The sequence below is a fragment of the Pelodiscus sinensis genome, chromosome 1 (assembly GCF_052426305.1).
Source record: "Pelodiscus sinensis isolate ZL-2025 chromosome 1, ASM5242630v1, whole genome shotgun sequence".
Taxonomy (NCBI): domain Eukaryota; kingdom Metazoa; phylum Chordata; order Testudines; family Trionychidae; genus Pelodiscus; species Pelodiscus sinensis.
The window spans coordinates 193,199,808-193,214,210 of NC_143052.1; the positions used below are offsets into that span (position 1 = coordinate 193,199,808).

The following is a 14,403-nucleotide window of genomic DNA, read 5'->3' on the forward strand; positions in this document are numbered from 1 at the left end:
AGACCCTCCTGGACCTGTGGCAGGAGGAGGAGGGTCTCCACGACCTGCATTCCAGGCACCGGAATGTAGATATCTACACCTGGCTGGCCAACAACCTGGCGCAGCAGGGACACCCCGCCTGCAATTGTGAGCAGGTCCGCTTCAAGGTGAAGGAGCTGCGGCTGGGGTACATCCGGGCCAGCGAGGGCAGGAGGGCAGGACCAGACGCCTGCCCATACTTCAAGCGCCTGAACGCCTTTCTGGGCCAGCCAGCCCCGCAAGGTCCTCCAGTGCTGGTGGACACGTGCCAGCGCCCCCCGTCATCCGACCCACTGAGGCGGGGGAGGGAGAGGAGAGCGGCAGCGCGTCCAGAGCAGAGGAGATCAGCGTTGCCACCACCCAGCAGGCCCCCTCCAGCAGCTCCTCCGAGGCCGAGGCCGGGGAGGAACCCATTGGTGAGTCTTTGCAGTTTGCACTCCCAAAGGGCAGGGGGCGGAGGGCGGGGCGGGGGGGGGGGGAGCCAGGTGCCCACAGGGAGGAGGGGGAGAGCATGTCACTCAGGCCACTTCGTCCAGAAGATATCCCACGCGAGGGGATCTGAGAGCCCAGACCGCCTCTGCCAGATGTGCTCCCAGGCACTGTGTGGGGATGCATCTCGCTCCCTGTCAAACACCAGTGATTAGCCCAAAGCTTTTCACAGTCTCCACTGGCAGGGAGTTCCACAGGTGAACGCAGCACAAGCACCCTCCCACCCTCCACGGGGCCAGGATACAGACCCGTGCTTACAATACTGGAGGGAGGACCCTACTCCAGGGGCGGTCCTCCTTGCAAACATACAACACGGGGGCAGGAGGGGAACCAAGTGAGCCCAAGCCACACAACTGTGGGGTCACCTGGGCTCAGGGGTGGAGGGCATGAGGTGTGGGGACAGTGGCCGGCCTGCCTGCCTGACCCATCCTTTCTTCTCTTCCCTGCAGCGGGACTGAGCACAAGAACCTCCACTTCGGCAGCAGCGGCACCCCCCGCTGGCCAACCCCGGAGGCACAGGCTGTGTCAGAGGGATCAGCTTCTGCGCTGCCATGTGAACGCCGTGGAGGCCATCCAGGCCTCCATTGCAGAGCGGGTGCAGGGAGACCTGCAGTGGCGGCAGGAGGGCTGGGCTGCCTTCGTAACTGAGTGCCGAGGGATGCGCACCTCTATGGACATGCTCACGGCACATTTAGTGCACGCCATACATTATGGCATGGCCAGACCCCATGCCCCCGCCATCCCTCCCGTAGCACAGCCCATGCCCCCTCCTATCCCTGCTCCTATCCCAGCTCCTGCCCCTATCCCAGCTCCTGTTCCTGCCCCTGCTCCTGTTCCTACCCCTGTTCCTGCTCCTGCTCCTGTTCCTGCCTCTGTTTCTGCTCCTGCCCCTGCTCCTGTTCCTGCCCCTGCTCCTGTTCCTGCTCCTGCCCCTGCTCCTGTTCCTGCCCCTGCTCCTGTTCCTGCTCCTGCCCCTGCTCCTGTTCCTGCCCCTGTTTCTGCTCCTGCCCCTGCTCCTGTTCCTGCCCCTGTTCCTGCCCCTGCCCCTGTTCCTGCCCCTTCTTCCTGCTCCTGCCTACCTCCCCATGCAGCCTGCCCCGACGCGGCCTGTCCAGTGTGTGCAGGTCCGCCCCTGAAGGAGCGCTCGCAGGGGCCACCCGTCCCAGTAGCTGCCCCCCCTCCCTGTCCCAGTTGAAGGTCCCCTCCCCAACCCCCTTGTAAATAAAAAGTTTTCTATGTTTCAGTTCATTCTTGTGTCTGTTATTGTGTTACTCTAGTAACTGTAAGAAATGATTTTAGATGCCAACTAGCCATTTAAATTTAACAGGGTTACAAACTGTGGACAACAAATTCTTTACTCTATCACCGGGGGGGCCCTTTGTAAGTGGTCATTGGTTTGTGGCGCATAAAGAAATACTGAGACTTTTCAGTAAAATGTAAACCACAAACTATATTTACATAGCTAACAAACAAGCAAGAACGGTTAAAAGATGCACACTATAGATTATTAAACATAGTCTAGGTGCAGGGAGGACAATTGGGTAGTGTTGCTGGCCACCTCAATCCTTTGGTCCTTCCGGGCCTCGGAAGAGGAACAGCCAGGAGATCCCTCGACGGAAGATGACGGCGAAGCTGGCCACCTCAATCCTTTGGTCCTTCCAGGCCTCGGGAGAGGAACAGCCAGGAGATCCCTCGAAGATGACTGGAATCAGGTACGCTGACTTGAGCCTTCCGCACGAACCCCGAATCCTCTTGGCTGTTCTTCGGGACAGGTGATGGTGGCCTAAACCCTAGCCTAAACTAAAATGAAAAACCCTAACTAAGCCCGACGCACCCGACGAACAGTCACGATGACGGCCGATGTGCTTTGACCCGACGCTTTACAATTGGGGGGGAGATAAAAGGAGAGGATGGGGAAGGATAGGGGATGGGAGGGAGTAGTCTGGGGAGACCAAGGCAACCCTACTACGGGGCTTGGGCAAACATGTCCACCAGGGCCTCTCTGATGCGCACCACATCCTGGCGCGCCTGGCGGACGGCAGCTGTGTTGGGCTGTTCCACAGTCTGTGCCTCAGCTGCCATCCATACAGGGAGGAAGGCCTCCCCACTGCGCTCCACAATGTTGTGGAGCACACAGCATGCGGCCAGTACCTCCGTTGCATTCTGCCCACCCATCTCGAGATGGGTGAGCAAACAACAGAAGCGGGCCTTTAAACATCCAAAGGTGAGCTCCGCTGGGTTTCGGGCCCGGTTGAAGCGGTCGTTGAACCGGGCCTGGTTCTGGTCCAGCTGCCCCATGTATAGCCGCATTAGCCAGGGCATCAGGGGGTAGGCCGCGTCCGACGACGCAGATGGGCATAGGCACATCCCCGACAGTCAAGTCCCACCGGGGGAAGTAGGTGCCCTCCTCAAACCTGCGAAACAGTCCAGAGTTCCGGAGGATGCGGGCGTCGTGTGCCCGGCTGGACCAGCCCCCGTAAATGTCCAGGAAGCGGCCCCGGTGGTCCACGAGGGCCTGCAGAACGATGGAGCAGTACCCCTTTCGGTTCATGAAATGGGCCACTCGATGCTCCGGGGCCCGGATGGGGATGTGGGTGGCGTCCAGGGCTCCCCCGCAGTTGGGGAACCCAAGGGCAGCGAAGCTGGCCGTGGTATCATCCACATCGTGCAGGCGGATGACTCGCGGGAGCAGGACGTCGTCGATGGTGTGGACGACCTGCAGAAGGGTGCAGAGAAACACAAGGGAACACATCACATACGGCAGGGGTGAGTGTGCGCTCCCTTGGGCCCCCCCCTTGATTCCCTCTGTCCTCACTCACTCACACACACACACGCACACACACACCCCAGGCCCCCCTTTACCCCACTGCCCCTCCCCCACCACCGGGCCTGTGCAAGGGAGGGATGGCCCAAACCCCTGGGTGACCCAGCCTGGAGTCTTGGCTGCCCCTGGGCCTGGAGTGCAGCACCCTCCCCCCATCCCACTCCCCCTGGGACTTACCTCCACGACGATCACTCTGACGGTTGATCTTCCCACCCCGAACTGCTGTGCCACCAAGCGGTAGCTGTCTGGTGTGGCCAGGTTCCAGAGCGCGATGGTGACCCTCTTCTTCACGGGGATGGGTGCCCGCAGCCGGGTGGCGACTCTCTGCAGTGCGGGGGTGAGCCAGGTGCACAGCTGCAGGAAGATCCGCTTTCTCATCCGGAAATTCCTGATCCATTGCTGGTCGTCCCATATTCCGAGGACCACCCGGTCCCACCAGTCGGTGCTGCTCTCCAAAGTCCAGACGGGCCTCTCTACGGTCGGGTGCTGATGCGACAGGGTTGCCAGGGCCTCCCTGGTGAGGGAGTCCAAGGCGATCTCTGTCTCCTGGTACATGTACACTATGGCACCAGCCTGCAGCATGAGCAGCTGGCACTTGTATAGCTGCAACAGGGGCCCGAGCAGGCACATGGCCACCCACGACTCCATGGCAGACAGAGCAGGGCAGAAAAAACAAAACTCAGGGAAAAGCAGTTGGAGGCCAAAGAGTGGTGTCCCCAAAACTCAGAAGGCAACCACCGAACCTGCTAAGGGTGCCAGTCCCTGGCAGAGGTCCCAACGCAGGGGAGCACGAGACCAACGGCTGTCTGGCGAGACCCCTTTAAGCACGTGTCTGAACGGAGCTCCGGCCCCGCCCCCGGAAAGGTCTGGTGGCCTTTGCCCTCTTCAAAATGGTTCCGGGCTTCTGCTTTTCCGGAAAAGCACGCCGCCAATGTAGACGCGCTTTTCCAGAAAAGCGCATTGTTATAACGGTAACTCCGGGGCCAACGTAGACGCTCCTTTTCTGGAAATACTTATTACGGAAAACTGTTCCGTTTTAAGCATTTCCGGAAATTCATGCCAGTGTAGACGTAGCCCCAGTCTGTCACAATTTGTCATGTAAACCCTTATCTTTGTCACAGTTTGCCTTGTAGACTCCTCACTCAAGTTCTCATGTGCCTTTATACTGTAAAACTTACTTCTAGCACTTCTGGTGTGAACAGAAACATCTCAGAGTACTTCTGCTGAGACTTTGATATGTTAAGGAAAACAATCAACAACTAAACTGTCTGAGCATACTGTATAAAGGATCCCTGAACCTGTCTCAGGGCTGACTGCTATTGTTCTCTGGTAGCTGTCAGACTGCATGCATGCATAATAAAGTTTTCCTTCTAGATTTCTCTCCTGCCTCACTGCTTTGACCTCCAGCCTCGGACCCTTCTGGGGGCTCTGTACCCCAGGGGAGTGAGATTTCCCCAACACATCCGAGGGTACTGAAGGAGTTGGCAAATGTCATTGAGGAGCCTTTGGCCATTATCTTTGAAAAGTCTTGGAGATCGGGAGAGATCCCGGATGATTGGAACAAGGCAAATGTAGTGCCCATCTTCAAAAAAGGGAAGAAGGACGATCCAGGGAACTATAGGCTGTTCAGTCTTACCTTGGTTCCTAGAAAAATCATGGAAGGGATCCTTAAGAAATCCATTTTGAGGCACTTGGAAGAGAGGAAAGTGATTAGGAATAGTCAGCATGGATTCACAAAGGGCAAGTCATGACTGACCAATCTGATTAGCTTCTATGATGAGGTAACTGGCTCTATGGATATGAGAAAGTCAGTGGATGTGATATACTTTGACTTTAGCAAGGCTTTTGATACGGACTCCCACAATTTTCTTGCCAGCAAGTTAAGGGAATGTGGATTGGATAAATGGATGGTAAGATGGCTAGAAGGCTGGGCCTAGTGGGTAGTGATCAACGGCTCGATGTCAGGATGGTGGTCGGTTTCTAGTGGAATGGCCCAAGGTTCAGTTCAATATCTTTATTAATGACCAGGGGTGTGTCTAGACTACATGCCTCCTTCGACGGAGGCATGTAGATTAGCCAGATCGGAAGAGGGAAATGAAGCCGCGATTAAAATAATCGCGGCTTCATTTAAATTTAAATGGCTGCCCCGATCTGCCGATCAGCTGTTTGTCGGCAGATCGGGGGAGTCTGGACGCGATGCCCCGACAAAGAAGCCTTTCTTCATCGACACAGGTAAACCTGGTTTCACGAGGCTTACCTGTGTCGATGAAGAAAGGCTTCTTTGTCGGGGCATCGCGTCCAGACTCCCCCGATCTGCCGACAAACAGCTGATCGGCAGATCGGGGCAGCCATTTAAATTTAAATGAAGCCGCGATTATTTTAATCGCGGCTTCATTTCCCTCTTCCGATCTGGCTAATCTACATGCCTCCGTCGAAGGAGGCATGTAGTCTAGACACACCCCAGGATGAGGGGATGAATTGCACCCTCAGCAAGTTTGCGGATGACACTAAGCTAGAGGGAGAGGTAGATACGCTTGAGGGCAGAGATAGGGTCCAGAGTGACTTAGACAAATTGGAGGATTGGGCCACAAGAAATCTGATAAGGTTCAACAAGGACAAGTGCAGAATCCTGTACTTGGGACGGAAGAATCCCAAGCATTGTTACAAGCTGGGGACCAACCAGCTATGTAGTAGTTCTGCAGAAAAGGACCTGGGGGTTACAGTGGATGAGAAGCTGGATATGAGTCAACAGTATGCCCTTGTAGCCAAGAAGGCTAATGGCATATTAGGTTGCATTAAGAGGAGCATTGCCAGCAGATCCAGAGATGTCATTATTCCCCTTTATTCGGCTTTGGTGAGGCCATATCTGAAGTATTGTGTCCAGTTCTGGGCCCCCCTCTACAAAAAGGATGTGGACGCATTGGAGAGGGTTCAGCGGAGGGCAACCAAAATGATTAGGAGGCTGGAGCATATGACCTATGAGGAGAGGCTGAGGCAGTTGGGTCTGTTTAGTCTGCAGAAGTGAAGAGTGAGGGGGGATTTGATAGCAGCCTTCAACTTCCTGAAGGGAGATTCCAAAGAGGCTGGAGAGAGGCTGTTCTCAGTAGTGACAGATGGCAGAACAAGGAGCAATGGTCTCAAGCTGTGGTGGGAGAGATCCAGGTTGTATATTAGGAAAAACTATTTCACTAGGAGGGTAGTGAAGCACTAGAATGCGTTATCTAGGGAAGTAGTGGAGTCTCCATCCCTAGAGGTGTTTAAGTCTCGGCTTGACAAAGCCCTGGCTGGGTTGATTTAGTTGGGATTGGTCCTGCCTAGAGCAGGGGGCTGGACTTGATGACCTTCTGAGGTCTCTTCCAGCTCTATGGTTCTATGATTCTGTGATTCTGGTACTTCTGTTTCTGATAAGCAAAAATTACAGATGCAGTCATACAAGTGTTAACTACGCGTATAGTTTTAGGCAACATCCTGGGTAGCAGTATGAATCTCAGATTGGGCATTGTAGGTATCTTACATGATATATAATCAATTGGTAAATATTATTAGAATGGCCAAGTCTTGCTTTGCTATATGGGCTTACTAAGAACAATCGATGGGAGGGAATGGACAAGATTGACCAACAGGCCCTGCTCGATGTAACTAGAAGTAAATAGTCCCTTCACACCGGCTGCAGCAGTGCATGGAGTTCCGATACACGGGAATCAAAGGAACTACAACCCCCAGGCTGCTACTGTAGGTAGCATGCAGGGAAAGTATAAGTGAACTGGGTTTTATTATCATATATATAGTAGCCCAATGTCTGTGACGGTAACACTGTAGTGTTATATCTTGCCTCTGGGCGGTACTGTTGCGTCCTGCCGTGGCGCTCGGCTGACTTCTGTGCCGCTCATCCGTGCCCTGCACCCTGGCCATGTACGTCACCACCCTGTCCCCCTTCCTGTCCCGCCGTGGCACTTGGCTGAGTTCTGCGCTGCTCAGTTGGGCTGCCGTGGGGGAGCAAGTGGCGCAAGAGGCCGTTTGGGCTCTGCGGTCCCCATGCTGCTTGCCCCTGCACGGGGAGCGCGGAGCCCAAACAACATTTGGGCTCCGCGGTCCCCTGAGTGAGAAGCAGAAGGGGGAGGAGAAGAGAAAGTGAGAGTGAGAGGCAGGAGGGGGAGAAGAGAAAGAAAGACAGAGAGAGAGGCAAACGGTGGAGGAGAGTTGAGAGAGAGAGAGAGGGGGGATGCAGGAGTAGGAGGAGAGAGAGAGAGAGAAGGACATGGAGAAGAGACCTGAAAATCACGTTTTATGATGGGCTACTGGCTAATTGTATTATAATAGATCTTCTATTAATTGCTTTTGCATTGCTTTGCACTATATTAATTGCTTTAGAATATATAGTATTTCAGATGTAAATTGGATAGTAATTATTTTAAGACTTGTAAAACTTAAACAATTATGTTAACTGCTTAAAGCTTGCAATAAATAAGAAAGTGGTTAAGTTTCCCTGGAGTGTCCTGGTTTCCCTTGAATCTAAAATAAATAGAACCACACCGCACACAGATGTAGAAATTCAAAGTTAATATCCCACAAATGGATAAACACTTTGTGCATGTTGGGATACAGTGCACCATTCACATGACAAAAAAATATCTCTGAAAATTCTCAAAATTGCTTTTCTATATCTTTTATTAAAGCTGATTGAAATATTCAGGCCACAATATTATTTGGTTACAAATGCAGTTTTGTAAAAATTAAAATATTTTTCAGAATTTACTTTTTAATAAACAGTAAAATGCTAATAATTTTATTTGGAAGTGACATTAATTACTTTTTGGTTTTCAAAACAAAAAACAAACAAAAAACAAAGAAAAAATACCCAACAACCAAAAAAATAAAAGTATCAATTCAAATCAGAACCAAACAAAATCTTTTCATCTTGTTTTTTCAATTAAAAATATATTTTTTCAGTGTAATAATTTAATTTTAATTTTTCTGTTCAAAAATTTTCACATACATAAAATTGGATTTTTGATCAGATGTAACTGTCCTAGATCCTGTACATGCAATACATTAATTTTGAAGAATATATTTTTTATGATTTCCAGGCCTTATTTCCGTGGTTTCCAACCTTTTTAACCACAATATCACTTCTTCAATTTAAGTGCAACGTAAGATCTACCTCAAACCCAAATACTCTTGTCCCACTTCCTTCCTGCCCCTTCTTTGAGGCCTGCCCCTGCTCCACTCCTTCTTCAAGGCCTCACCCTGCTCATTCCATCCCCTTCCTTCCCCATCTTCACTGACTTTCACCAGGCTGGGGTAGAGGATTGGGGTGCAGGCTCTAGTCTTGGGCCAAGGGGTTGGGAGTGTGGGAGAGGCTCCAGGCTTAGCCTAGAGTGGGGGTGTGGGGTCCAGGAGGGTTTCAGGGTGCAAGCTCTGGGAAAAAATATGGATGCAGGGGGACTCATGCCTGGGACAGGAGGTTGGGTACAGAAGGGGGTTCAGGACTGGGACAGAGGTTCAGTAAGCAGGCTCTGGATGGTCACCGTTAAACAAAGACAGCTTGTGGGTGGTGAAACAGTGAGGTTAAGGCAATCTTGCCCCTGCTGTGGTCCTGCCCCACTCCTTAAATCAGCTGGCATGTACAGCAATGGCTCCATGGCACCATGTGCTGCTCCTCATCTAGAAGAACTGAGCCCACAGCTTCTACTGACTACGGTTCCCCATGACTGATCAATAGGAGCTACAGGAGTGGTGGCTGAAGACAAGGACAGTATGTGGAGACCACCTACTCTGCCTTTCTCAGGGGCTGCAGGGACATGCCAGCCACGCACAGGAGTAGCAATTACCACAGGGATAATTACTCCAGCCATGACAGGTTAGGCATTTTAGAACTCACTATTCAAAGAATTAAATGTAAGCGTGAGAGAGAAATGAAAATTATGAAATGTACAAAGCAGTCAAAAAACAAACATAACTCGCTTTGCAAGCAGTACAAGACGTAACGACACGTATGTCTTGGGTCGGGAGATGAGAGTGAAAGATAGTGCATGTTTGTGAGAATGATAGACACGCACACAGTGTGTGAGATGAGAGATTTGCATTGCCAAGCTCCCTCCATCCTCTTCTCTCTGTGTGGAGAACCTGCTCTACTGGTTGGTGAGCACTGCCTTATTTGATCAATGATAGGTGCAGAAGGATGGATTAGTTTAAGATGTTTCGGTCTCAGCCTCACATCAACAGTGTGTTTGAGATAATTAGTTACCTTTGTACTTTCCATGAAGTGGGTGAATGGGTGTGAGTTAGACATATTTCTTATTAATTTGCCTTGGTTACATGGTTTACTACACCGGTATTGTACATAGTGGGCAAGATGTGAAAATATTGTGGTCTCTTTTTCATAACAGAAATGTTGAATAGGTGTTGATTTGTTCATCACATGGTATAGCTGGGTTATAAAATGAGGACCAAAGATAGCCTAGATAGATACATGGCTCTTCTACAATTTCTTCAAATTACTATGAGCAATATGAAACATTACAAGGTGAACACTGAAAATACAGCAGAAAAATGTATGATGTGTGGCTATCAGTGTCTCTCACAGGGTATGTCTAGACTACATGCCTCTGGCAACAAAGGCTTGTAGATTAGGCTACCCGGCATAGGAAAATGAAGCGGCGATTTAAATAATTGCCGCTTCATTTAAATTTAAATGGCTGCCGCGCTGAGCCTATCAGCTGTTTGTTGGCTCAGCGTGCTAGTCTGGACGCTCCGTGGTTGACAGCAAAGGCATTTGTTGACCTCCCAGGTATGTCTCCTTCGATGACGTTTACCTGGGAGGTCGACAAATGCCTTTGATGTTGACCATGGAGCATCCAGACTCCTGCGCTGAGCCGACAAACAGCTGATCAGCTCAGGGCAGCAGTCATTTAAATTTAAATGAAGCGGTGATTATTTAAATTGCTACTTCATTTTCTTATGCTGGGTAGTCTAAACTACATGCCTCTGTCACCAGAGGCATGGGCTATGTCTACACTGGCATGATTTTCCGGAAATGCTTTTAACGGAAAAGTTTTCCGTTAAAAGCATTTTCGGAAAAGCGCATCTAGATTGGCAGGACGCTTTTCCGGAAAAGCACTTTTTGCAGAAAAGCATCCGTGGCCAATCTAGATGCGCTTTTCCGCAAAAAAGCCCCGATCACCATTTTTGCGATCAGGGGCTTTTTTGCGGAAAACAGAACTGTGCTGCCTACACTGGCCCTTTCGGGCAAAAGTCTTTCGGAAAAAGACTTTTGCCCGAACGGGAGCAGCATAGTTTTTCCAGAAAAGCACTGATGATTTTACATTAGATCGTCAGTGCTTTTCTGGAAATTCAAGTGGCCAGTGTAGACAGCTGGCAAGTTTTTCCGGAAAAACTTGCCAGTGTAGACACAGCCGTGTAGTCTAGACGGCATCCAAATATATCCCGCACCCGAGTATACCCTGCAGTTTTTCCCTTTTGAGTTTAGGAATCCCTGTATACCCTGAACACAACTATAACCCGCAGGAGAGACTCAGTGAATAATGGTACCACAAAGCCCCTTTAATCACCTGTCAATGAGCCGCAGTTGATGATGGTAATGGGAAGCTCCTGTAATCAGCTGTTAATGAGCCGCAGCTGATAACACAAAGCAGTTAAGGGATATATAACCCCTTTGAACAACAGCGCTTATTCAGTCACTGATTTTAACTTGTATTTTATCATTTTAAGCTTTTAAAACTTTAAACCTTTACCCTTTTAAAGCTTTTCAAACTTTTTAAAGCTTTTTAGATTGGAGTGAATAAGAATGCGAAGCGAATAAAAGCTATTCTTTTACTAGTTGCACAATAAAGTAATGTTTTTAAATGTGTTGCCCCGCGCCCACAACTTGCAACTTGCTCTGGGCTCCTTCCCTTTGTTAGCCTGGGCTGGGAGCCTCCCGCTTTGTGCCTCTGCTGGGGATGTCTCTGCCCCGGTTCTGAAGTGTTCTCGGCTGCTGCGCCCCCTGTAAGTTTCCCTGCGTTGTTCGGTACCCAGCCCAGCAAAGGTAGTGAAGGGGGGAGATCTTCTGTCATTTCTGTAAAAAAAACCTATATAACCTGTCATGATTATGAGGGTTAGCAGCAGCCTGGGGATTAAGGGGTTAACTACACCTAGCCAGGTGGAGTGGCCCAATAAGAATGTAGGTGGGACTTTCAAACTGGGACAAAGGATTTCTTTTTTTTTTTTTTTGTCTCTTGGGGGTGAGTCATCTGCAGCTACAGGGAGGGACGAGCATGTCTCTCTCTCCAAGAAACAATTCTTCACGTTCTGTAAGTAGGGTAAGGTTTAGGTAGTTTCATTAGGCTTTATTGTTTTAAGGGTTGGGTATGGGATCTGAGATCTTGCACTGCTTAAGACAGGCATGTCCAAAGTCCGGCCCGTGGGCCAATTGCGGCCCGTGTTCCGATTTAATACGGCCCCCGCTTCCTCCCCCTCTCCTGGCTCCCCGGCGCTCTTTTGAACTGGCGCACCCAGTGCACCGCTTCCGGCCGCGCCGCCGCCCATGGCCTCCGCGGTCCTAGAGCCTGCCCTATAGGGCACGTCCGCAGCCCCGCTCCCCCGCTCGGCTGCGGGTTCGCCCTGCCCCCGGGCCGGCGTGAGGCCGGCGTGCCCTGCGCTCTCCGCCCGCCTCCAACCCGGCCCTCACGCATGTTCACTTCTTCAAATCTGGCCCTCTTTGAAAAAAGTTTGGACACCCCTGGCTTAAGAGATGTTTGGCTTTTCTTTTTAATTAAGTTCTAGCCCATGGTGTAATTCCTCCATGAGTATATTTTGTTACCTTTCCATCTGATCCTTATGCTTGCAACAAGAATATTGTTGTAATAATAAAAAAATTCTCTTTTCTTTGTATTAACCTGGCATTGGTTTCTTGTGTGCCCTGATTTTTATCTTAGGGCTGAGATTTCCCAAATGATCTTTTCCCTAATCTCGTTATTAATATTTGGGTGGTGGCAGCGGAAGTTTTATTCCCAAAATCTAGGTTTTTAAGATTTTGGGGGAAGTCTTATACCAAAGCCTGGTAGATAAGGCTTTGGGGCACACTTGCTGGCCCCCACTTCTGCATTTATCATGCCAGAGTGGGGAAGGGGCCATGACATAACCCGCACATGACTATAGCCCACGGTGGGGGCGGGGGACAGGGTTTGTAAAAACGAATATAACCCATGGGTTATATTCACTAAATTATGGGAGCTACGTACTGAACTCCCATTGCTATCAATGAGAATTTAGGGATCTGCGAATGGCTGGGCCTTTCTCCTTAATTTTTAATTCCCAGGTTTTAAATATTTAATAACTACCAAGTAGAGGGAGATGAAGGTCTAGACCTAATATAAGTTTTACAAAAGTCCCATAAGAATTAAAAGCCTCAGAAGAAGTACCGTGGCAGTCTTTATCTGGGGGTTATTTAACTTTAAATCCCACATGTAGTAACCAGCAAGCAGAAATACAGAGTCAAATTCTGTTCTCAGTCAAACTGTTGAAATCCTGAGCTAAATTGTCTCTCCAAAGGCATACACACAAGGTCCAGAGAATCCAGAATGAGCTGTGTGCATGTATCTGAGGGGGGAATTTGGCCTCATTTGCTTCAGTGGAGTTATTCTAGATTTACACCAGCATGACTGAGGCCATCTCTTCACTAAATTAAATTTTGACAGTGCCTAATCTAGTTAAGGCTCTGGATACACTACGAGCCTCTTGTGGAAGAGCAAATGCAAATGGAGAGTTCATTTGCATATGTTGCACTCTCATTTGCATTTTTCTTCCTTTTCCTTTTATGCAAGAGGCTCTTGCGCAAAAAAGTGCTGTGTAGACGGTGCCTTTTTGTGCAAAACCCCCCTTTTGTGCAAGAGCCATTCTTCCTAAAAAACGAGGAACAACGGCTCTTGTGTAAAAGGGAAAAGAAGAGGAAATGGAAATGAGAGCACGGAATATGCAAATGAGCACTCCATTTACATTTGCTCTTCTGAAAGAGGCTTATAGTGTAGCCATAGTATAAGACTCAAACTCAGAGTAGTGTCAGCAGCCAATACTCCTGCTCCGCTGAGGAGTAGGGGAAACTGTTGGCCGCCCGCTGTGGGACACTGGGGAAACTCAAAACAAGGTATGTTGACTCCAGCTACAAAAGTAACATAGCTGGAATTACTTATCTTGATACAGTGTTTGCTTTTAGTGTAGACCTGGTCTGAGAATAGAATTCGGGTATGGTAGCACCCTCAGCTCCTGTAGTTCCAGTACCTAGGGGGATGGGAATGTAAGGGCTTCAGTCCCATAGGGACTGCCTGTTGGAGCTTGGGGCTTCAGTAGGAGCTGGGCAGACAGAAGGCTGCAGCCCCATCTGACACTTTCCGCATGAGCAGAAGCCCTAAGCCCTAGCAGGCATGCCCAGCTCTTGAATGTTTTAAGATTATTGTATTAGAGAGTCAGTGTTTTTGGCCACCCCTGTTATAAGGGTTCAAAATAATGCTTTGAATAGATACCTACTGATACGTTGAATTAGAGTGATTACAGTAACAAGTTCTTTAAATGTTTAATTATTGAATAGTAAAAGTTCACTTAAAGACTGTCATAATTTTGCGGTGTTAAACTGCAATATAATTTTGATTGTAACCACTTTATTTTAAATTTTCCTGTACTGTTATGCCGTGACTTCATATACACGAAGTATGCATGAGTAGCTTGGTTACCATGGTTACTGCATTGACATACTTGAAGTGGTTCTCACAGTCCAAAAGGCCTCAGTCCTAGGATTTTAATCAGTGCACCAGAGTCTTTTCTGTATTCAAGTGTACACAGAAAGAAGGCTGATTGCAATATTATCATGGGCATATTTTGAGCCTGAAGACCTGAGGGGAAAATGTGAGTCTTATCGTACTTTATTACTCTCAAACTCTCAGGATTTACATTAGCAAAAAGTAGTTCATATAACAAAAGAGTTTATTTTAATATTTGTCAAGGTTCCTGTTAGAACTTGTTGTAGCTATGAATCAAAATGTTTGCCTATATAATTTTATGAATTGGCTCTGAGGCTC

General features: G+C 49.2%; 1 protein-coding gene across 1 annotated transcript in view; it reads left to right on the forward strand.

The window, feature by feature from the left end:
* Window positions 1-14,082: 14,082 nt before the first annotated feature.
* The window catches only part of LOC102447257 (beta-1,3-galactosyltransferase 5-like), a 35,082-nt gene continuing 34,761 nt past the window's right edge, over window positions 14,083-14,403 (forward strand). Inside the window, exon 1 of the mRNA XM_014573280.4 lies at window positions 14,083-14,230. The gene's annotated coding sequence lies outside the window, so the exon portion shown is untranslated. The remainder of the gene's footprint in view (window positions 14,231-14,403) is intronic.